The sequence below is a fragment of the Lemur catta genome, chromosome 6 (genome assembly GCF_020740605.2).
Source record: "Lemur catta isolate mLemCat1 chromosome 6, mLemCat1.pri, whole genome shotgun sequence".
Taxonomy (NCBI): domain Eukaryota; kingdom Metazoa; phylum Chordata; class Mammalia; order Primates; family Lemuridae; genus Lemur; species Lemur catta.
The window spans coordinates 91,556,789-91,565,120 of NC_059133.1; the positions used below are offsets into that span (position 1 = coordinate 91,556,789).

The 8,332-nt window shown below is 45.7% G+C and overlaps 1 long non-coding RNA gene across 1 annotated transcript; it reads left to right on the forward strand.

The window, feature by feature from the left end:
* Nucleotides 1–5,084: 5,084 nt before the first annotated feature.
* Nucleotides 5,085–6,028, forward strand: LOC123640045. The gene is made up of 2 exons (XR_006735856.1): nt 5,085–5,241; nt 5,775–6,028. It is a non-coding gene; the product is annotated as an uncharacterized LOC123640045 (long non-coding RNA).
* The last annotated feature ends 2,304 nt before the right edge of the window (nt 6,029–8,332 follow it).

Consider the following 8,332-nt stretch of genomic DNA (forward strand, 5'->3'; position numbering starts at 1 on the left):
GATTACAGGCGTGAGCCACCGTGCTTGGCCTACATTATGTATATTAATATAATTGCTTTTCAACCACGTTAAATGCTTGACACAGCAGATTTACAAGCAGATCTAACAAATTTAACCTATAAAATGGCAAAACAAGGTTTTTTAATTATTCCAAATGTCTCAATACTGTTAACAACCTTAATCAAATTCTCTAAGAACTTTCATCTCAAAATGCCAAGATCTAATACATTGGACTTTTTAAATTACATTTGCATGCACTTTTTCCTGAACTAAAACCAAAAGTATTAATACAATTGGTTTTGTAACTGGCTCCACAAACCCCTATATGTTTTTTTCCTCAACTAACTACTTGACCCTTTGAGTTGTTTCCCAGAAAAGCTGAACTCCTGGCCTCAAGCGATCCTCCTGCCTCAGCCTCCCAAAGTGCTGGGATTATAGGGTGAGCCACCACCACAGCCTGAAGGGATGAATTTTCTACAAGACAAAGGAGTTGAGATCCTGAAGGCCCCTGGGCAGACATCCTGATGCCAAGATTCACCATCCCCCACAACCTGCCCCTAATGCATATAGCCTCTTGTGAGATATACCACGACCTGCCACAAGGCACGTGGCCCCTCCTTTAAAAGCCCATGATATCCCTTAGGGAGAGGATTGGAAACAGCTTCTCTTGTTCTCCCTGCAAGATGTGATACCTGTTGTATTACTTGTTTTCTTTTTTGAGACGGAGTTTAGTAGAGTGCAGTGGCGTCAGCCTAGCTCACAGCAACCTCAAACTCCCAGGCTCAAGCCATCCTCCTGGCTCAGCCTCCTGAGTAGCTGGGACTACAGGCACGAGCCACCATGCCTGGCTAATGTTTTCTATTTTTAGTAGAGACAGGGTCTCCTCACTCTTGCTCAGGCTGGTCTCAAACTCCTAAGCTCAAGTGATCCTCCTGCCTTGGCCTCACAGAGTGCTAGGATTACAGATGTGAGCCACCAAGTGGCCAAACAGTTGATTCTGATCATCCCATCTCGGCTGAAGACAATCTCGTGACCTCGGTCCCAGACCTCCCTTACCAGGTCCGAGCTGGGCCATCTCCTGTTACACAAATAAACAAAAGACTACCCTGCCCCTCCCAGCCACTGGCCTGAGGCAGGGGTGCAGGCTTTAGTTCTCAAAAAGGAGTGGAGGATGTTTTAAAGAGACAGAAAATATTTTTGCCATTTTTTACAGGCCATTTCCTATGTTACAGATTCCCCGCTCAATATTTCCCTTCCATGTCTATGGGAGGAGGGGTGACTACTCTGTTATAGTGTCAAACTCCTAGACTCAAGCAACCTGAGCCACCAGGCCTGATATTAACCTAATCTAATCTAATCTCTCATTTGTGTACACAAGGTTATATATACAAGGAAATTCACTCCAGCATTGTTTGTAATAGGGAGAAACTAAAAGTAACCCAAAGACAATAGTTGATTGGTAAATATATTACAGAACAGCCATACTTAGAAAAAGTATGCAGCAATTTAAAAAGAAAGAATGGGAGCCAGGTGTGGTGGTACATGCCAGTATTCCCAGCTACTTGGCAGGTTTAGAAGGGAGGATCTCTGGGAGAAAAATTGGGTGAGAAGGAGGTGGAGGAAAGGGAACTTTCATTTTTAACCCCATATACTTCTGCAAAAAAGTATAAGTTGTGAATTTTCAATAATTAAAATTAAAGAAAAGAAATACCATTTAAAATTTAGGGCATGGCCGGGTGTGGTGGCTCATGCCCATAATCCTAGTACTCTGGGAGGTCGAGGTGGAAGGATCGCTTGACGTCAGGAGTTTGAGACCAGCCTGAGCAAGAGCGAGACCCGTCTCTACTAAAAATAGAAAGAAATTAGCTGGGCAACTAAAAATAGAAAATATTAACTGGGCATGGTGGTGTGCACCTGTAGTCCCAGCTACTCAGGAGGCTGAGGAAGGAGGATCACTTGAGCCCAGGAGTTTGAGGTTGCAGTGAGCTACGATGGCACCATGGCACTCTAGCCAGGGCAACAGAGCAAGACTCTGTCTCAAAAAAGAAAAAAAAAAAACAAAACTTAAGGCACAATGGAAATTTTGTTATTTTATATTATCTGGTGTTTACTTACTAACATATATCCTGTTCCACAGATTTAAGTTGAGAAAATTTCAGTAAAATAGGTACAGCAGAGGGGATGGCATGGGTCTTTGAGTGTCAAAAACTTTCTTTCTACATGCAACAATCTGGGACAATAGTCACAGAGCTAACTCTGCAGGAGCCTGTGCCATAACATTCCACAGCAACAGAATCAACCCTGGACACGTTGGCCTCAGGCACAGAAGGAAGAATGTGACTCTGCATGGAAATGTAATTTAGAATACAGCCAGAAAATTGTGCAAACACTTCCATACTCATGGATTTGACTACTCAGAAAGGTATAGAGTAATTTTCCTTATTATTTTAAGACTCTAGCTTATCTTACCCCCACTGCTTGTCTAGACTGTATAATCTCTCACATAGCTCCCATTTTATATCATTACAGAAAACACCGTTCAAGTCCTCCATTTAATGGTCAGTCAGAACCTGGGAGAAAATATGTCATTAATCTGCCAGAGAATAAGATTGGTCCACCAACCTTGCCTTCAGAAATCCCACAGAATAATTCATTTCTCTACCAAGAGTATACTATACTGTAGAAGCTCTGGCTTTATACTAGCAACTTGCTCATATTATCACAAACCCAGCAAAAACCGCAGGGCCTCCACCAACTTTTTTGTTTGTTTGTTTTTGAAACAGCGTCTCACTGTCATTTAGGCTGGAGTGCAATGGCATAATCATAACTCACTGTAATCTCAAACTCCTGGGCTCAAGTGATCCTCCCACCTCAGCCTCCTGATAGCTGAGACTACAGAAACGCGCCACTACACTCGGCTAATTTTTTAAAACATTTTTTCTTTTTTCACAATAGGACTAAAGCTCCAGTTAAAACATTTTTGGTAGAGAAAGGATCTCGCTGTGTTGTCCAGGCTGGTCTCAAATTCCGGGCAATCTCAAAGTCCTTAAGTGATCCTCTTGCCTCCGCCTCCCAAAGTGCTGGGATTATTACAGGTGTGAGCCACCATGCCCGGCCTGAGCTAGCCCATCCAGCCCCAACTTTTAGAAGATGCTTGATACGTTGTAGCATAAAATAAAAGTATCAAGCACCAAGAGATGATCCAAGCTACAGACATTGACTGGTTGGCTTCTTGGTATGTCCCTCCTACCTATTCCAGCCCAAACGGAAAAAAAATTGCCCATTTTCTTTTTTTAAAAACGGTACTTAAGGTGATATAGGCACTAAACTCTTTGGATTCTTCTTTTCAACAACCTCTCTTTAATCAGATATCCCCTTCCTGGCTCTTCTAGTCCACAAACCAGCATCCAGCCCCACTAAATGTGAAAAAGAGTAGGTACTTGAGGAAGTACTGGCTTTCCTCTGTCTCCTTGGCTGTCTCTGACACTTGATGCACCGGGGAAGGGCATGTGACTCAAAGGAAGGTTCTGGGCATTTGCACTCCAGAGCTGGGTGCACAAGAGTTACTCCATTCCATGTGGGTATTCATGTTCAGGGGTGATGTCTGCTTTATTCCTGCATCTGTAAACAATAACAACTCACTAATACATGCATCCACATCCTGGCCCATACAGACAATCACCAAATATTGCCAATGCCTACAAGATCTAGGAAGAGTAAGATTGTATTTCCTATTGATTTCATAAAAACAGTCACAATCCTGGCAGGAACACATGGCACAACTTACCTAGGAAACTTGAGAGAAGTTTAATAAAAGAATGTTTACAAAGCAAAGCAGGACTTAAGGGAGCCAAAAAGAGATAATGAAGTGTCCTGGGGCTAGTAACAGCTCAGAAGCTGTCCCCATGCCTTTGCCTGAGAGGCCTGGGAAGGTGTGATTCCCAGCATCCAGGGGTTAGCTGTAGAGAGAGGTCCGCCTTGGGAACTTGCCTGAAGCCACATGCCATCAGGGAGGTAGGCACAGAGGCTGGCTCACTGGATGCAGAGCAAGTTGTTCTAATCTTTGGACCGTGAAATCTGCACAGCACAAATAACCACCTTGAGTGTTAATCAAATAAAATTTGCCCCTAGGGTCTTAAAGCCGTCATGGTCCATAAAATTTGGTTGCTTTTTCCTCCTAATTTAAATCCTGTGGGGGCTGCAGGCACCCTTTGTCATAGATGAGATCTGAATAAGAAATTAAGGCAAAAGGGATAAAGTACATTGATATCAGCGAACTACAGAAGTTTGTAAAGACTTTAACAAAGGTGGGGGGAGGGGTTTAAAAAAAAGAAAAAAAACAAAGACTTTAACAAAGATCTGTGAAGCTGAACTAGTCTTAAGCACACAAAACTTAGTCAATGACAGAATAACATCCAAAGGAGCCTGTGGTGATCATCTACTTGTAGTACAAACTCCCACACTTTGTTTTCCTAACTAAGCAGGTTTCAATGACTATTGATTCCTAAAAAGATGTTGTCACGTTGGTTCACACAAACATGAGATTTCATAAATATGTAGTACAATGTAAACATGGCAATAACTTATAGAACAATGGAACTTGAGTTTAAAATTTCATCCTGTCTCCCAGGATGGTTTAGCTGTTCCACAGTTTTCATTTTATTCAGGCCGCTATGACTCTTTCCTTGGCACAGTGCCTGCTGCTTTCACTGGGGACATTAGCAGTTATCAGTTATGAAACAGACATTCCAGATGAACCAGTACACAAAATGTAGGGACCGTCCCTGGGCAGGAATTGGCTTTTGCCCAGAGTCAGCGAGGCTGGACGTGCTTCTTGTGGCCAGAGGTCAACAGGTCCGGCCGGCCTGTTGGACAAACAAACTGTTCCCTATAGCAGATAGCCAAGGGCCTGAGGTCTTGCACACAAGCCAAGGCGTCTCATTGTCCTGCACTCGGTGATGAGGTCAAGAGGTTAAGATGCAAACATCCGCCTCCCTTGAGCAATCATCCAGAAGGAATGGAACATTTCCTCAGGGCTCTAAAGATAGTCACGTACCAGGAAGTAGCTGCTGGACAAAAGACTGGTGCTTTCGGCACTGCAGTCTTGTACCGTCTCTGTGTGTCTGTATGTTTCTTTGTGTTCATCCCCCGTTCTGCAATAGGGCTGCAACAAGTGGCACAGCGAGCAGGGTCTGTGTCATTCAGGATGGAGGGACTGAAGAGGCACCTCTTTGGCCATCGGTAAGCAGCATCCAACAGGGGGCTTTCGGGGAAAAATGGGGAATTCCCCCTCAGCGCCAGAACGTAATTATCAAAAACTAATTCAGGGAATTTTGCACTCCGTAGGGGTGGAAGTGAAGGAAAGTACTTTAAAACAATTATTTGATCTGGGGCAGCAGCATTGTTATTGGTTTCAATGTCAGTCAGAAGTGCAACTAAATCTTCATAGTTGGCAGGAAGTAATTAAAGCCTTTGGTGTCACCCACCAGCAAGGTGAGACTATGGACTTAAAAATTTGGACCGTCTGCAGTACAATCACTCAGGCATTATGCTTGTTGCAGACAGAATCAGAAAAAGCTTATGCAGGTGAAGAACCTGAAAAGGAGCCCTTGCCATCCCGGGCCCCTTCCCCGAAGAGTTCAGGGATGGGGAGGAGCTGCCAGATAAGGATCCTCCGGATGAGTTGCCCACTGGTGCAGATATATAAGAATTAATTTCTGTGCTTAAAAAGAATAAGGTGACTCCAGGCCCTTTACCTCCACCTTCTTTTTCAGCTTTCCCAGTTCGGCCTTCTGCCCCTCCAGTGGGATGAAACTTTAGAATTCCTTTTACCCAAGGGCCAGATGATGAATTCCCCTTGCCCCCTGACTTTGATGATCATCCTCTGAAACCAGATCCTAACGTTATTATTCCTCGATCCTTTGCATTTCCCATTACTCATCAAGTGCCTCCTGGCCAAGATCCCAATCTCCCTAATGGAGGATGGAATGTACAATATCAGGCTTTGCAATACAAATTTTTAAAGGAACTCAAACAGGCTGTTCAAGCATATGGACCTCAGTCCCCTTTTTTTAATGGCTTGATTGATGCTTATTCTGGTGTTAATATTTTGTTGCCTACAGATTGGGAACAGCTGGGGACAATGGTTCTGGCAAGTCCACAGTGGCTACAATTACGTAGCTGGTGGATGGAGGGGGCTAGAGTACAGGCTCGCCTTAACACACAACAGCAACCTCCCGGGCCCATGGAGGAGCAGCTCACTGGGACAGGACAGTATGCTACCTTAGAAGTCCAGGCAGCCTTGGGTGATCCAGCCATAACTCAGATTAAATTGATTTTCTTAAAGGCTTGGAGAAAAATTGAGACCTCTGGCTCTTTGGCCCCATCCTTTGCTAAAACTATACAAGGACCCGCTGAACCTTATACTGTTAGAACCGGTTTCCCTCGGCCCCAGGAACAGAGAGGCAGAGTCACCGAGGCTGCAAAAGGCAAAGGAGTTTACTGGCTAGCTCGAGCTAGGGTCCAAGTCCCAGAGCACCAACGCAGTGGCCTCTCCACGAACTAGGACCCCGCCCTGGGGTAAAACTAAGCTTTTATACTTTCCAGTGGGCTGCATACGCTGGGCACACCATCCCCCTCCCTCCCTCAGTTCATTTGTTCCTTCAAGACTGGCTGACCGTGTCGGCTCCTGATTGGTCGGTTCCATGGTCACGTTAACTCCTGATTGGTTGGCTCCAAGTCTCAGGATCCCCCGGTGGTCATCAGTGTCATTTCAGGGAAGGGGAGGGCCCGGGCCAGGGAAACCGAAACTTAGGCCTATTCCAGGAAGCCTAGCCTGTCATGGAGTAACCTTTGCTCTTACATTCCCCCCTTTTTCTTGTTCCTACGAGCATTCTTGCTTGTACATGGGGTCCCGTATTTCCCACATTTCTAGGCAGGAGTCACGACTCAGCTGTTGGTACTGTTGCCGCAATACCATCAATTGCACGGTATTGACTCGCTCTTTTACAAAGGTCACTAATCTATTCAGAATACACGGTCTGAGAGTGAGGAAGAGCAGAAGCAAAATTAGGGGTCCTCATAAAGTGGAAAGCTAAGTAGTCAGCCAAGGGGAGCTATTGAACCATGACTCAAACCATCCTTCTCTTTGTTCACGCTCTCTTTTTCACTTTGCCAGTCCTTCCCTAACTTTAGCCATGGATTCTCTTACTACCCCGGTATGGTCAGCGTAGAAGCAGCACTCTTCCCCTAGGGCCGCACATAGCCCCCCCTGTTGGAACAAATACTAGGTCTAGTCCCCTCCGGTTCTGCAGCACCACTTCAGACAGTGAGGTTAATGACTTTTCTAAATGGGAGATGGACTGCTCGATTCTGGCTATATCTTCATCTACGGCGGCCCTTAGACTGTCAAGCCCCCTATGCTGCACCGCTAAGGGTGAGATACCTGTCCCTGCTCCTATTGCACTCAGGCCAAAAAGGGTGGCTAAGGTTATTGCTGTAAAGGGCTCTCTTTTTTTTTTCTAGCCAACCTGGCACCTTCTGTGCCCTTTGTCCATGCATCATATGTTATATTTTCTTGGTGGTAAATAACCTTAAGGAATACTAGCACCATGATGCAGAATTCCTCTAACTCCTCAAAGACAAACAGGCTGAGGCATGGAGTCAGACCTGATTTAGAACAAATCCACCATCCACTGAGCGCCGGAACTACCCATTTTGTTCCTCCAGTCCGGTCTACAGACGGGTGGACTCTGGCACAAAACTGTGCATGACTAGGGGGCACCTTTCCTATGCAGGGTCCGTTCCCTGTGACCGCCTGAAGTGTCAGCCCCGGGCCCTCGCGATCCCACGCGCAGGCCCCAGGGACCTCTTCTCCTGAACAGTGGAAAGGGGCATCCACTCCTACTGCTTCACAGAAAGGGGGGTCTGATATCATAGTACAACCAACAGGCTTCCGTAGCGTTGGGGTCGGATTGATTTAATGCCTCATTAGCTGCTGTCAGCATTTTCCATAGAGGATCTGCTGACTCATCTGCTCTGGGGACTACTTGAGCTTCTGCCTCTGTCACTGGGGTTGTTGAAAGTGAAAGTGGGGCTACAGTCGGGCGGGGGCCGTTTTGTTGTCCCCGTAGCGTCTGCCCCAGCACCAGATTGGGTCCCAGAATGCTTGAGATGGGAGTGACCCTTAGTTCAAGCTGTATCACTGTGCCAAAATATGGGTGCTGATAGAGTAAAACTCCCCAAGATAGTCCTGAGACCCATCGTCTGTCCCATTTTCCTTCATCTGTGAACCTTACACGTATCAGGTTACAGTCAGAGGCATAGCTGGTTT